We start from the raw sequence: 14,954 nt of genomic DNA, 5'->3' as shown, positions 1-14,954 counted from the left end.
TGCTTAAAGCAAACAATGTTCTGGGGGAATACAAGAGTGCAAACTACATATCTACATTTGGCTACCATATTAAGTTGTTTTAATAGTGTTTCGTGTTTGACTTGGTAGGACTAACCTGTCTCATGTATTAGACAAACTTCAGAATGACACTCCAAAAGATCACAATGAGGGATCCCTGGGTGGCGCAGCGGCTTAGCGCCTGCCTTTGGCCCAGGGCGCGATCCTGGAGACCCGGGATCGAGTCCCACATCGGGCTCCCGGTGCATGGAGCCTGCTTCTCCCTCTGCCTGTGTCTCTGCCTCTCTCTCTCTGTGACTATCATACATAAATAAATAAAATTAAAAAAAAATCACAATGATGTCTTGTGTAAAGCCAATAAACATACTGTTCAAATATAGTGGTTCCATGGAATAAAAGGGTTGCTGGGATTAGAGGCTGGACTGTAATATTTGAATTTTCAGAGCTTACTCACTCTAAAGAGGTGATAGACCAAAAGGAAAATGATAGAAAACAAACTGAATTCTACACCTGATTTCAATACACTTCTATATACCTACTCCATCTTTTGTCTGACTCAATGGCTGGTATTATTAGCAACTTAGGTTTTCAGGCTAGAAATTTTGTCATCTTTTTCTTCCTTCCTTTCTTACTCCCCACCCTCACATTTATCTAATGAGGAGCTAAGTTCTATCAATTCTAGCTCTGTAAACACTGAACAGTTGCAGCCACACTATCAATGCCCCATTTATGCCCTTCTCATCTTCCATCAGGATGCAATGCTAGATGCCCCACTTCATCTATTCATTCTTCCATATTCATATTTCCAAGTAACAGAGCTTATCACCTCACCCTCATGCTCAGAATTCTTCCATGGTTCTCCTTTACCTATAAAATAAAAATCAAATTCCTTCCCCTGGCAAATAAGAGTATGTATCACTTTGCCCACATCTGCCTAATAATAAAAACTGACATTAAGTGCCCTTCATTGTGTTAGAAACTTTGCATATATTATTTTTATTTCATTCTTACTTTGTGAGTTAAATATTATTTATCCTCACTATACACATAGGAAAGGTCAGCCTTAATAGAGATTAAATTACTTCCCAAGACCATTTACAAGTAGACTGATGAAAAAAAAAAAAAAAAAACAAGTAGACTGATGATGGTAGCTCAGGTTTGTCCAAGTCCAAAGCTCACATTCTTACTACATTGGCCCTACACAAAGCATTCCCTATATTTTGTTGTTGTTCCAGACAGATATGGTGTGTGGGTTTTTTTTTTTCTGAATACACCATTAACTCTAACGTTAAGTTATATTTATTCATGCTCTTGACTTTGCCAGAAACATCCTGCCTCCTTGCTGTCACTCATCACAATCTCATTCTTTCTTCACGGCTTAATGCAATGGTTGCCTTTACTCCAGTCCCTCAGTCCCATTTAAGGATTTTCATGAAAAAATTCAAGTATTATAAAATAGTAGCACTATATTTTAATGCTCTACCAGTTTACCAGATTTTTTTCTTTTATTTCTTCCCCCTTATATCCCCAACAGCAAACACAGCATTTAGTATTTAGTAGATTCTAAACAATATTCGTATTAACTTATGCATTCATTAAGTACATAACACCAAGAACTCTCTTTAGACCTCTTGATCCTTTAGGAGGAATAATTATCCACAAATCGCATTTCACTTTCATAGCTGTATTTCTCAAATTGTTTTCTATGGTACATTTCTATAGTGAAAAAAAAAAAAAGAGGAATTATACAACCCCAAACCTTTCCCCTGCAAAATACAAGGTTCCTTATAGACACTGCACTAAATATTTTTAGATTTCTTTACTGAGAGACTTTTCCAAAGCATTTACTGTTATGGAAAAAATTATAATCTATAAGAAAAAAATTCACAATTTTCCAAATTTGCTTCAATTTGTATTTTTCCTTTTTGGAGAACACATTAGTATCTCACAGGGCAGATACTTCTGTTTTATATATGCTTACTGTCTATCATTGGATCTAGGTCTTTTCAGTGTGTGTACAGGATTTCTATTCTTTGAGTAAGACAAAATTCATTAAAAATTCATATTGCTACTTCCAATTGAAATTCAGGACTATAATTTTTTTTATTAAAGTTGGCACACTTTCACTCCTATCTCCTTTCTTTTATGAGGAAATTCCTAGTTCTTTTTTTAAATTTTTATTTATTTATTCATGATAGTCACACAGAGAGAGACAGAGAGGCAGAGACACAGGCAGAGGGAAAAGCAGGCTCCATGCACCGGGAGGCCGACGGGGGATTCGATCCCGCATCTCCAGGATCGCGCCCCGGGCCAAAGGCAGGCGCCAAACCATTGCGCCACCCAGGGATCCCAAATTCCTGGTTCTTAATGATACTATTCTAATGATTCATTTGCCTTATGTTCCATAATACCGATAACATTCTTAGAATATCTTGCCTAACAGTCTAAGAAGTATATGAATAGACTTTTGAAAATTGTTTTTCAATTTTTTGCCTATTTTGGTGGTAGAATCAGAGAAGAGGGATTTTGTTAAATGATATATGTATTTTTTTTCTAAATATTAACACATTCTCTGCTAGAGTGAGACTGCACTAATTTGCTCTCCTACCAACAAAGGGTAAGAGTGTTCATTCCCTAAGGACCTCAACCAAAGTGTATTATGAAAGTTGATTTCGTCAATCAGCTAGATATGCGAGAAATACCTCTATAGTGTATTTTCATTTGCATTTTTCTTACTATAGGGGAGGTTGAATATCTGTGCATATGATTAAGAGCCATTGTATTTCTTTTTTCTGTAAACTGTTTATTATCCAGCCAACTTTTATAATAAGTTGGTCATTTCCATTTTTTTAAGATTATTTATTTATTCATTCATGAGAGACACACACACACAGAGAGAGAGAGGCAGAGGGAGAAGCAGATGCCCTGCAGGGAGCCCAATGTGGGAACTGAGCCAAAGACAGAACTTCAACCACTGAGCCATCCAGGCATTCTTCTTGTCTATTTTTAAAAGCTTTTTATTAATTAGAGATTTGAACTCCTTGAGATTAAGTTTCAAATCTTATTCCCAGTTGGTCATTTTTCATTTACTTTCTTTACATACTTATTTTCCAAATGAAATTTTGTAGATGTAAAATTTTCTTCTAAACATATTATTGTATTCTTTTTTTTTAACATTTAGATTATGAATTCCTGCTCTCAGAGTAAATAAGATTCCACCCATGTCTTCTTCTAGTACTTATATAACTTTGCTCTTAAAAGTTAGATATTTGAGGGGTGCCTAGCTGGCTCAATTGGTTAAGCATTTGACTCTTGATTTTGGCTCAAGCCATAATCTCAGGGTTGTGAAATTGAGCCCCATGTTGGGCTCTCTGCTGAGTGTGAAGCCTGCTTAAGATTTTCTCTCTCCCTTTCCCTCTGCCCTTTCTCCCCCACCTCTGCTCAAATGCATGCTCTTTCTCTCTTTCCCTTAAAAAAATAAAGAGATATTTGACCCATTTTGAATGTATTCCGGTGTACGGAGTGAGGAATAAGTCAAAATTTTATCTTTTTCAGTATAGCCATTCACTTGTTATATCATTCAACATACAACAGCTTATCTTCTGTCATAGATTTGAGGTGGTGCCTTCATTCTACACTAAATTTCCATATGTAATTAGTTCTATCTCTAGATTTTAAAAATCTATTTCATTGCTTGGTTTGTTTATTCATGCACCAATTATAAAGGATAATACTTGAATAACTGGTAGAGTTAGATATTTCTACACATAATTACCCCAAATTTCCCAGTAGTTTTTATTTACTGAAATGAGCTTATTAATCACTTACATAACTTGAGAAAAAAGAAAACTTTGATGGTATATGTATTGCATTTATGCTGTATTTATAAATAAACTAGAACAGAAATCTTTTGAAGGTGAGTCTCTACCTTTCTTTTTCCTCTTGGTCAAGTCTATTTTGCTTCCTTCAGTGTTTAACTATTTCTCAAAAGTTTTGAGTGTTTCTTGAAAAGTTAACCTAGATATTTCACTTATTTTTGCTATTCTAAATACAGTTTTCTGTGCTGTGTATTTCTCATTGGTTTTTGGTTGTATATGTAAAAGCTATTCTTTGATTTGTTGTGGTTTTATTACTTTTCAGCTTTCTATCATGAAAAATTTTAAACATAGTGCAAAGTTGAAAGAACTTTACAGTGAACCCACCAACTAGGTTCTTACATTCATATTTTACAATACTTATTTTACAATGCAATTCATTTTCTCATATTAACTTTATAACCTGCTACTTCACAAATTTGTTATTTTTTATAGTACTTAAAAAAGGCAGTCATGAAAGCCTTATGACCACTATAAAATGTGTATTATGGAACTGTTTCAGACTAATAATTCAGGAGATCATTTCAATATTGCATTCATAGAGACATTTGTCCCAGAAAGAATATCTTGAAAAATAATAGCAGTATTTTAAATAATATTATTTGTGGAACACTGTAGGCTTTATGTCTTTCTTGGAGAGACACCAGGCGCATTAGCTTATTCAAGGCTCTAAGAAGATTTAAGAGATAAGTTTTTCTTTCAGGCTACCGGGACTTGAAAAATATAACCATAAATCAAGAGTATCAGAAATGTAAAGTTCATTAAAAAATTTATTTTCTCTAATGTCACAGACACAAGTATTTGCCAACTATCTCCTCTCCTTCTTTAAGTGAAATCTCTTCTCTTCAGATATTGACACCAGTAACATGTGTGTGGGAGGAGGGGGAATGGAGGGAAGGAGAGAGACAGGGATAAAGAGAAGGAGAGGGAGAAAAAAAGGGAGAGAAAAAGAGAGACATGTATTCTGGACATTCTCTGAGCCTTTTTGAATTGGTTCTGATTTACCTAAGCCAAGCAGAATTTCCTCTGCAAGGACTGATTTAGAACAGGCATGGTGCATAATTCTAGCCAGTGAGATATAAGAGGAATTTGATCGGGAAGTCTTGAGAAAGTTTATTTGCTCTTAGAAAGAGATGTACTCAATTTCATCAAAAGCAAGCCCGAATACATACCCTGTATTTACTCTGGTCATTTTGTGGTCCTAAGGAAATTACACAGCAAACAAATAACAGCATAAAAATGTGGTAGATATATGAAAATATAAATCAGTTTTGAGTTAGTCAAGCCTGAAGTCACCCTATGTTTTCTCCATGTGACATATTAAGTAGTTTGTCCACTTAACTGAAGCTTAATACTCAATATTTTTCATGTTCATATGAATGCTACATTTATTATTCATATAGCACTTTATAATATCCTAGCATTAAGCATCCTCCCCCCAAACCACCATGAAATGCAGCTTTTTAAAGATTTATTTATTTTAGAGAGAGAGAGAGAGCAAGCTTGAGTGCACATTTTCCAGTGAGGGGTTTGGGGGAGATCTTTAAGCAGACTCCCTGCCAAACACAGAGCCCAACTTGAGTCTTGATCCCACAACCTATGAAATCAAGACCTGAGCCGAAACCAAGAGTCAAACATCAACTAAGCCACCTAGGTGTCCTGAAAATAAGAACATTTTCAGTTAATTGTTAGTTAACAGCTCATCCCTCCCATCTTTCTGATGAGCTGAGATGTTGTCATACTCTTTTCTCGGATGGAGTTTATCCTTCTCAACATGTTCCCAGAAAAGGGCCTCTGGTTTAGCTAAATGAAGAAAACTCTGAAGTACTATCTTTTATTTCTCCAGCATGCAAAGAAGCTTATCTTTTAAAGTCTTGTGATTTTTCTGGAAATGGACAATTTCCTAGCAGTGGAATCTTCCAAAATGGAATCAGAATGAAATAGAAAATCTGAGCAGATTAATTACCAGTAATGAAATTAAATTGCTAGTTTTAAAACTATCAAAAAATAAAGTCCAGTGAATTCTACCAAAGATTTAAAGAATAGTCAATATTAAAGTTAATTACTTTTCTCAAACTCTTCCAAAAAAACTGAAGAGGAAGATTCCAAATACATCCCAGGAGGCCAGCATTATTCTGATAACAAAACAAGACAAGGGGACAACAGCAACAAAATGATAAATGAAACTAGGGCAGCCCAGGTGGCTCAGTGGTTTAGCGTCACCTTTGGCCCAGGGCCTGATCCTGGAGACCGAGAATCGAGTCTCACATCGGGTTCCCTGCATGGAGCCTGCTTCTCCCTCTATCTGTGTCCCTGCCTCTCTCTCTCTCTCTCTCTGGGTCTCTCATGAATAAATAAATAAAATCTTTAAAAAAAATAAAATAAACTACAGGCCAATGTCTTTGATGAACATAGGTAAAAATGTCCTTGACAAAATATTAGCAAACTATATTCAACAATATTAAAAGGATTTTTCACCATACTCAAGTAGTATTAATTTTGGAGATGTAAAAATGTTTCAATATTCACAAACCAATCAATGTGACACACCTCACCAAAAAATGAAGGATAAAAATCACATGATCATCTCATTATATACAGAAAAAGCATTTGACAAAATTCAACATCTGTTTATATTAAAAACTCTCCACAAAGTGGGCTTAGATGGAACATACCTCAGTGTAATAAAGGCCATATGTGAAAAACCCACCAAAAACAAACAAACCACAGCTAAGATCATACTCAATGGTGAAAAACTGACAGATTTTCCTCTACTATCAGAAACAAAGCAAAGATATCACCTCATTTTATTCAATATGGTACTAGAAGTCCTAGCCATAGCAATTAGAGAAGAAAAAGAATAAAAAGTATACATATAGGTTAAGAGATGCTAACTGGGATCCCTGGGTGGCGCAGCGGTTTGGCGCCTGCCTTTGGCCCAGGGCGCGATCCTGGAGACCCGGGATCGAATCCCACGTCGGGCTCCCGGTGCATGGAGCCTGCTTCTCCCTCTGCCTGTGTCTCTGCCTCTCTCTCTCTCTCTCTCTCTCTCTCTCTCTCTCTCTGACTATCATAAATAAATTAAAAAATTTAAAAAAAAAATAAAAAAAAGAGATGCTAACTTGTTGTTATTTGCAGATGACATGATATCATATAGAGAAAATCCAAAAGACTCCATCCAAAAACTACTAGAGGTAACAAATGAATTAAGTAAAAGTGCAGGATACTGAATTAACACTGAGAAATTGGTAGCACTTCTATCCACTAATAATGAAGTAGCAAAAAGAGAGCTTGATAATTCCATTTACAATTGCACCAAAAAGAATAAAATACTTTGTAATAAACTTAGCCACAGAGGTAAAAGACCTATACTCTGAAACCACTGATGAAAGAAATTCAAGATGACATAAACCATTGGAAAGATATTCCATGCTGATGAATTGGATGGATATTGTTACAATGCCCTTAGCAATCTACAGATTTAATGCAATCCTTATCAGAATACCAACAGAACTTTTCAAAAAACTAGAAGTAGTAATACTAAATTTGTATGCAACCACAAAAGACCTCTAATAGCCAAAGCAATCTTGAGAAAGAACAACAAAGTTGGAGGTATCAAAATCCTAGATTTCAAGATATACTACAAAGCTGTATCAATCAGAACAGTACGGTACTGGCACTAAAAGAGGCACACAGGATCAATACAACACAACAGAAAGCCCAGAAATAAATGCTTGTTTATACAGTCAATAACCTGTGACAAGAGACAAGAATATACAATGAGGAAAAGACAATCTCTTCAATACACTGTGCTGGGAATACCGGACAGCTACATGCAAAAGAATGAAATTAAACCACTTTCTTACACCATATACAAAAGGAGTTTTAAATGCATTAAACACCTAAATATGAGACCTAAAATCATAAATATTCTAGAAGAAAACTCAGGCAGTAATTTCTCTGACATCAGCTATAACAACATTTTCCTAGATAGGTCTCCTAAGGCAAGGAAAAGAAGAGCAAAAATAAACTATTGGGACTATATAAAAATGACAAGCATTTGCAAAGCAAAAGAAATCATCAACAAAGAGATGCAACCTATTGAATGAGAGAAACTATTTGTAAGTGATATATGGGACTTATCAGTAATATATCCAAATATGTATATCAGGCTAATATCGAAAATATGTAAGGGATGTATACAACAACACCAACAAAACAATTCGATTTAAAAAATATGGGTAGAGAACCCGGATAGACATTTTTCTAAAAATGACTCACAGATGGCTGACACATGAAAAGATATTTAACATCTCTAATTAGCAGGAAGTGCAAATCAAAACCACAATGAGATAGCACCTTATACCTGTCAGAATGGCTAAAATCAAAAAGACAAGAAATAAGTGTTGGTGAGGATGTGCACTATTGGTAGGAATGGTAAAGGGTAGAGCCACTGTGAAAAACAGTATGGAAATTCCTCAAAAAATTAACAATATAAATACCATATGATCCAATAATTCCACTACTGGGTATTTACTGCTCCCCCAATACTGAAAACAGTAATTTGAATAGATATATGCACCCCTATGTTTACTGTGGCATTATTTATAATAGCCAAATTATATAAGTAATTGAAGTCTCCTTCAACAGATAAATGGATAAGGATGCATAGTGTGTACATACACATACACATACACATACACACACACACACACACACACACAGAGGAATATTATAGAGCCATAGGATGAATGAGGAGACAAAAAAGGATGAGATTGTGCCATTTGTGACAACATGGAAGAGCCTAGAGAACATTATGGCAAATGAAATAAATCAGACTGAGAAAAAAATGCCGTATGATTTCACTCATATGTACATTCTAAAATAAGAAATGAACAAAAAGGAGAATCAAACTTATAAACATAGAAAACAAACTAGTGGTTGCTAGAGAAGAGGGGAGGAGGGGGTTGGACAAAATGGGTGAAGGGGAGTGGGAGTTACAGGCTTCCAGTTATGGACTGAATCAGTCATGGGAATAAAAGATAGAGCATAGGGAATACAGTCAATGATATCCTAACAGTGATGTATAGTGACACAGTAGCTATGATGAACATACATAACATATAAACTTGTGGAATCACTATGTTGTGCAACTGAGACTAATGTAACATTGTGTGTCAACTATATTAAAAATGCTTAAATGAAAATAATAAAGTCTACTGATATTGGTATTTTCCCCTAAGAGTCCAGTATTTATCTTCAAAATGCACATCTTTTAACCTTCCATTGAATGAATCCTCAGCTGCTCTACACAAAAATAATCCGTAAACTCTTCCACTATTAAAATTTCTAGTGCTCATTCTGCTGGTGAAGTCATTTCTTTGAAAGACCTGCTTAAATTACCCATTTAAGCATACTTCTCTCTCAGAATGTATGTCTTAGTTAATATGCATAAACAAATTAGGAGAAAGCAACTGAAAATGCAAGAAATTATATATTTGAAATTATGTAATATAAACAATCCAATTTCAATGGGGAAACCAAAAGAAATACACAAGATGAGGAGGGGAGAAGATAGGACACAGAAAATGTTTATAAATGTAGTCTGAAAATTTATGAGAAAATTTCAGCAGCTTTGAACAACTGGTCTAATGTTTACCATATGTTTCTAAAAGAGCGAAAAATTGTCATCTTTATTTTGATTTCAAATATTGATTGAAGTTATTTGCTTTGAAAAGACCTAAGTAATGCATGCTTGTGCTGACCATGCTTTTAAACCATGCATTACACAAATTTATTTTATTGAATACAGAGCCTCAAACTTAAGTATTTCTTGAGGCTGAAGTCCTGAGTAATATGCTACATAATTAACTATAATACTAATGCTTGGATTTATTGCAAATGACAAATACCCTAATCAACAGGAAAAGAGCTTGTCACAGGAACTCAAAACAGAGTCAGGGCAGATTTTGTTTATAACAAAGCTGCTAGATTCTGGGTAAAGAGGATGCAGGGGCACCAGGGTGGGTTTCCTGGAATGATAGAAAATGTTACAGCATTCTGGAAAATGCTACAGTTCTCCAGCAAGCCTTATTAAAACGAGTCTGCCATCGCTTCCATAATTTAAAATTAAATAAAGAACTTGACTTACTGGATATTTTCCCCCTTATGGGTATACATTTCTCCTTATATGATGAATGCTAATGGCAAAATAAGATTCTGTGTTTGAGATTTACTTTGTTGCCATCTTTTTGAGTGATCACGTTTACAGAAGCTCAGAAGTGAAAACCCGTAGCCTACAAGACAGATTAGTAGAAGGAAAGTCAGAAGGTTTAATTTGAATCAAAACGCCTTCATTGTGGTTGTGCTTCCATTTGTAGGTGAGGCTGAATGACAACAGAATGGGAGAAGCAACTCCTGATAGGAATGGGGGTTCATAGTCCTACAGGCATCATGTACACTTCCTATACATCGGGCTCTAGTCTGAGCATTTCCATAGCTTAGTTTTTAACTCCCATACACTTTCTGTGGTAGGTACTATTATCTTTCCCATTTACCATCCACTTCTTGCCCCTCTGTGAATTTACTAAATATTATGGATAATTAGTTACCTGGTTCCTTCCATACATGCACATGTCAAGTAAGGAATCAGAATTTTTCTTTATTTCTTTTCATTTTTAACTTTAGAATCACAAATAATCTCCAAGTTTCTGCTACCCGTGACTTTACATCCTCTTATTCCCACTGAATATTTCGCTGTAGAAGTTTCCTGCAAGGAAGAAATGGCTGATTTTGACAACACCATCCTATCCTTCCCTGATACCTCCTTGAGTGGAAAAAGTTAGCATTCAGAGAAATGGCCAACATGCTGGCAAAGGAACAAAGAAAACGAAGAAGAAATGGCACACAACTTAGCAACTGATTCCTTAGATGACCAAAATTTGATTACAAATGAACCATTAACATCTTAATGTCCTGCAGTGGATACACACAGAGTACTTTCTTATAGATTCATAAAGAGCTCCAGCAAGGGAGATACACAATGTCTAGCCACAAATCCTCATTTCTAATCATTTTCCGAGTAGGATGCTTCCTGGAGGGCTATTTAATTGACAATTAAAACTGAGTTTTCTTCTGCAATTTCATTTCCAGTTTCCAGGTAAGTGCAAATAAGGATACATGCAGTGAATAAATGTGCGCAGGGGACAGGGCAGTGCCGGGTGGGGGAGAGTTTTCATATGATGCACTGGGGCACAGGATTAAAAGGGAGGGGTGTTTCAGTCCCTTCACCCAAATGTGTAACTGGTGTTCCAAGAGGATTCAATCAAGGACTTTCCTCACTGCCAAGAGCAGCCTGTTGTACATAATGTGAGCCTATTCAGCAAAGTTAAGAACACTGCTTCTGAAACTCACACTGGGCAACTTGCTATAGCAAACAAGAATAAGATGTAGTTTCTTAAAGACGAGCATGGATCCATTTCAGTTCCTCACGCAGGTTTCCTCTCCTCTGATTTCTTAAGCTGAATTTCTGTTTATACACTTTTCACTGTTTCTTCATGTACACTGTAAAAACACTGGTGATGTTTCCTTTCCAGAATGGACTTAAAGATCAACAAAATATATGCTCCTATCTTCTTAACCCCTTCTTTAGGCAGGGCTGCTGCAGTAATGGGGTTCAGCCCCTCTGAAATTTTGTTTGTCATTCCAAGAACTGTACTCTAGTTGAACCTTTAGAATATTAATTAACCAATTTATTAAAAATACATTTAGGTACCAGATGCAATCTGCAACAATCCTCGAAAGCTGCTGAAAAGGTGAGTTGAAAGCCTGATGAGAATTTTACAATGAATAAATCTGGTGACAATGGTACACTGCTTAATCTTTTCCTTTCTCTTCCTTCCCAACCTTCTCCTCCTTATTCTTTTTGGCTTTAGACTTTCACAATCTATTGTTTTAATTTAGAAAGTGGCATTGTTTATGTATATGTGAGAAGAGATCGAACATGTAAAACTAAAAACTTCACAGAAAACAAATTTTAGGGTAAAAAATGTCAACTTATCTCCTCTGTCCTCTTTCCAAAATTTCTATTTTTCCACTCTCACCTCTCATCTTAACATCATATACATTAATAATAATTAAAAAAACATATTACATGTCCTCTGAATGATGCAATAATAAATGTACTGCTTGGTAAACATTTAGTCAAATATATGAAAAGGCTGCTGCATAGAGAAAGAAAGAAAAAGAGTAAGAGGGAAAGAGAAGAGCAGAGAAAGAGGGAAAGATCTGAATCTGATCTACTGACTAATTTAGGGAAAATACAGAAAATAGAGAAACAGGTGACATTGACATTGCAGAGTGGCAAAGAGCAAGATCCAAATGTGAGAACTTTTAAAGAAATAGTAATTAAATAGTTTTATTCAACAGGTAAATGGCAAGAAGTAAAATAATGGAGAGGAACTTTTTTTAAAAAAGATTTTATTTGTTTATTTTACGGAGATAAAGAGAGAGTGCGAGTGGAGGTAGGGGAAGAGGGAGAGAGAGACAGAGAATCCCAAGCAGATTCCAACATTCAGCACAGAGCTCAATGAGGGGCTGCATCCCAGGACTCTGAAATCATGACCTGTGCTGAAATCAAGAGTTGGATGCTTAACTGACTGAGATACCCAGGTGCCCATGGAGAGGAACATTTTTAGATTTATAAAGTGGAGCATATGGACTTTGTTTAGAGACCCAGGTGACTGAATCAATAGCATAAAGACATTCATGAGAGAAGGAGGAGGCTATTTGATAAGGAACTAGTGTTTTCTTACTTGTGTAATGCATTTATTACATATTTTTCAGACCTTTTCTTTCAGAGATGTGCACTTGAGTATTTAAAATAAATTAAATGCCTGAGTTTACTTTAAATTGGCCAGTGGTGGGAGAAAAGGCATGTGTGGAGTATATGAAAATAAAATACACTGGTACACATGGACTACTATTGAGGTGCAGAGATGGATGCTACAGGGATTCATTATACTATTCTCTCTGCTTTTGCATTTGTCTGAACAATCACATGCTAATGAAAATAAATATAAAAGGAGAAGAGAAAGAGTATGAAGGAAGAAGAAGAATAGCAGTGGTGGCAGGGGCAGGTGAGGGGGTGGAGGAAGGATAGGAAAAAGAGGAAAAAAAATGAAAAGAATATTGGGATGAAGAAAAATGGGGCTAGGCAGGAAGGCAGATTAGTTGCATTTAAGTGGCACCTACTGCATGCCACACAGCCTACCAGAGACAAGGAATATAGATATAAATACAGAATACCCTTTCTTGCTGGTACTTTTCACAGCCCCACTCAAATGCTCCTGCTGAAAGGCAGAGTCTCCATCTCTCATCTCAGGTCTTTTTTTGTAAATATTTTATTTATTTATTCATGAGGAGAGAGAGGGAGAGAGAGGCAGAGCAGAGGCAGAGGGAGAAGCAGGCTCCAAGCAGGGAGCCTGATGTGGGACTCGATCCCAGAACTCCAGGATCATGCCCTGGGCTGAAGGCAGGCGCTTAGCTGCTGAGCCATGCAGGAGTCCCTCTCATCTCAGGTCTTACAGAATGATTCTGCTTCCCAGGTGTTTGTTCAGGAGCACACCATAGATGCTCAAGCATCTGAGCAAGGTTACCTGATTACCCCTGTCTAAAGTTTCTTCCTGGAAGAACAAAGGCCATGTTGCGGGGATGAGATGGAGTGGTTCAACCTCAATGGCACCTTGACCCTCCACTTTGTGGACACAGAGATAAGTCCTAAGGGAATTCGTCCCACTGTAGGGTTTAAGAAAACTTCTCAAAGTCATCAGTCCAATGAAAGCTTATATAAAAAGAAAAAGCTATTGTTTAACTAGATTTGTACTCCACATCCAGTACTAAGTGACTCTAAACAAAATGGACAAATATACCTACATATAGTCTTAATTCCTCAGAAGCAAGGCTAGGGACCTAAACATTGCTATATGCCTAGAACCAAAACAGGGCCTGGATAGAGTGGATAGCCACTACATGTGTGTTGAATAAAGGATGAAACAATGAATGAATATGTTGGAAAGGGAAACAAAATAATGAGCAAGTACCTTCTGTAAAAGAGTAGAAAAGGAAGGTAATGATCCTTCACTCTGGGCAGCTGATGGTGGAGATGGAGAGTTTAATTCGTTGCAAGAGGATTAAAGATGAAAAGGGTAAGAAAGTAGCATTGCTAGTAGATCCCTGATATTTGGGATCTTTTCTTAAACTGGGTTTTTATGTGGCCAAAGATATTATTGCTTTCACTTATTGCTTTCACTGGTTTCAATTATTTAAGTAAAGTTAATTAAAAAAATACTGCTAGCTTTTTTTTTCTTGAAGATTAATTTTACACTAAGCAAAAAAAAAATATATGTTTACATATACTTCTTCACACAAACTTTTAACCTGTCATAAATAAGACCGGTTTCTTCAAGCTGAGCCTTAACAATATTTCTAAGTGATGAGAAATAGTCGTAGGATTGCGAACTTAGATGTTCTGAAGACACTGCTCTGCTTAGCAATGCCACATTGCATCTGTGTTAAGAAAAATCAAACAACTAACCTGACAAAGAAAACATCTTAACCTACTGCTAACCAGAAGGCTGGTACTGACAGTTTGCCAGTCCAGACACACTGGGTAATTTGCCTGAGGAGCAACTAGCCACATCCATTGCTACCTGTAGAAGGAAAGTCAGTCAGTGGTAATGGAGTGGACCTCTTCACAGAGTAGTACAACGAAGTTCTTGATGCAAAATATCCAAGTCCATACTTAGTTTGAAACACACATGTTGCCAGTTTAACTTACTTGCAGCAAAGACAAAACACTGACATTTTGAAACCAGTATGTGATGGCATTTCCATCTTTCCTCCAACCAGCCCAACAACTGCATAAGAGTTAGGTAGGCTGGCATCAGACAAACCTGGGTTGAAGTTCTTCCTCTCTATGTATTATAGTTGTGACTAAAGTGAAGTTACATAACCTCTTCAAGCTTGTTTCATAGTCTATAAAAAGGTAGTCATTATGAAAGA

The 14,954-nt window shown here is 36.2% G+C and overlaps 1 protein-coding gene across 7 annotated transcripts in view; it reads right to left on the bottom strand.

Moving 5' to 3' along the window:
• GRM7 (glutamate metabotropic receptor 7) overlaps nt 1–14,954 on the bottom strand; it is an 828,976-nt gene that overhangs the window by 272,031 nt on the left and 541,991 nt on the right. The gene's annotated exons all lie outside the window — the stretch shown is intronic.

This window comes from Vulpes lagopus, chromosome 7 (genome assembly GCF_018345385.1).
Source record: "Vulpes lagopus strain Blue_001 chromosome 7, ASM1834538v1, whole genome shotgun sequence".
Lineage (NCBI taxonomy): Eukaryota > Metazoa > Chordata > Mammalia > Carnivora > Canidae > Vulpes > Vulpes lagopus.
Note: the sequence above shows the minus strand (reverse complement) of the source record. Positions and strands in the feature narration are given on the sequence as shown.